Source organism: Acanthisitta chloris, unplaced genomic scaffold (genome assembly GCF_000695815.1).
Source record: "Acanthisitta chloris isolate BGI_N310 unplaced genomic scaffold, ASM69581v1 scaffold2163, whole genome shotgun sequence".
NCBI lineage: Eukaryota > Metazoa > Chordata > Aves > Passeriformes > Acanthisittidae > Acanthisitta > Acanthisitta chloris.
In genome coordinates this window covers 31,770-33,560 of record NW_008664123.1, presented here as the reverse complement: position 1 = coordinate 33,560, position 1,791 = coordinate 31,770, and the positions used below count along the sequence as shown (strand labels likewise).

General features: G+C 48.2%; 1 protein-coding gene across 1 annotated transcript in view; it reads left to right on the top strand.

Moving 5' to 3' along the window:
* The window catches only part of TTC28 (tetratricopeptide repeat domain 28), a 44,297-nt gene that overhangs the window by 17,258 nt on the left and 25,248 nt on the right, over positions 1–1,791 (top strand).

Here is a 1,791-nt window from a genome sequence, read left to right as displayed (position 1 = left end):
GTCCTGCTGCTGCTGCTGCTTCACAGTGCCAGATGTGGCAGTGACCACAGAGGCATTTCCATCTCTGCCATGGCTGTGGCAGTTGTGCTGCTGAGCTTCCAGCTGTTGCCCAGGATGTGCTCTCAGCTGCTGGTGCTGGGATAACAAAGCAGGCATTTGCTGGCAGTCCATGAATCCCAGTCCTCACAGGCTGCCCCACACAGTAAATCAGCTCCTGGTTCTGCCTGGCAGTTGGCACTTGGTTCATTTGTAGATGCTAATTGTACTCTGATGTTATCCACAGCAGGTAATTGAAAAGAGCTTGATGAATTACTTAATTTCTCTTAGTAGCTGAGTCTTCAGGTACTGAATGAAGAAGATAAGAGGAACTGGAGAAAACAAAACAGTCCCAGCTTTTTAATTAGTGTTGAAAGTCTCCTCCTCTACACAAATTGGGGCAGATTTGTGAGGCAAAATAGGTTTGTGAGGTAAAAGTGCTTGTGGGCTGCTTAGCATGAGAGAGCAGTGAGCATCAACAAGGTTTCTGCTAGTGTGACAGCACCCAACAGGCAGGAGGGCTGGGGCAGGAGGCCTTGGATGAAGAGTAAAGCACAAGCTACACTCCCCATCCCTGCTCCAACGTGGGGCTGGTCTTGGGGAGATGCAGAGATGTGAGGGATGCACTGGTGTGTGCCAGGGATAGTGGAGCAGGACCTTGGGCTGTCCAGGCAGGGATGGGTGAGGTGTAGGTGCTGGGTCCTTGGTGAGGTGATGGAACTTGGCTAGGCTTGGGCCTCAGTCAGGGCTGAAGGAAAACTCCTCTTGCCGTGAAGCTTAACTCAGTGTTTGGTTTCCAGTGGGGGCTGAGCAGAGGGTGTGCAGGCTGTTTTGGTGGCACAGTTCCTGGCAGATGGCACGGCATGTTCAGCTGTGAGCGCCTGTAAAATGGGGTGGATGTGCTCTGAGCAGCACTGACAAACCTCCAGAGAGCAGAAGCACTTCCATCCACCTCCTCTCCGAAGCACTTGCTGCATTCTGGAGAATTGCCCCAGATCTTTCTGAGCAAATCCCAGAAGCTGAGGAAATGCAGTCTGGGGAAGTGCAAGTTGTCACTTGGTTGTGTTTTTATTCCCTGCATCAGTGTGTAGATGAGCCATCTTGGGTTTCTTATGTCTCCTCCTCCTGTTTCTGTGAGCCCTTTGCCACTGGGCAGACCACAGCTCTTTGGCTAGTTCAAGTTCTGCAGTATTTCTCATGATTGCCTGTGTGTTCAGTGTAGTCTATCTCTGTGCTGCTCATTTTCCCCAAAACACCCCAACAAACTGGTACAGAACTGTTGAGATCAGGTGGGCTGAGCAGTTCTCTGTCAGTGCTTTTATTCATGGTGTTGTACTTGCTGTCCTTGCTTTGCCTCATCCCAGAGTGAAGCAAGTGCTGCTGCAAAAGGAAGCAACTTGCTCTTGTTCCTCACCCTTTAAGGTATCTGCGTGCAGTTTAAATTCTCACTGGCTCAAACTCAGTCAAGTTGGGACCAGAAAGTTCATTTTAATGTCATTACTAATCTTACAGCGGCTTTGGATTTAATGATGCTTTTAGCATGTAATTCCAGAAATTTTTGTTGAAAAACAGGAGAGTTTTGGTGCAGCAGAGAATGTTTTTCTGTGTTGGATTTAAGCCTAAATATAACTTTCAGTTGGTATGCTGACTCAGCCACTCCACACTTTGTGTTAGAATAGTTCTGAGTGCAGGGTCTCACGTTTCAGATGTTACTTGGCTATATTTTTTGTCTTCTCTGTCAGAGTTAAGTTACAC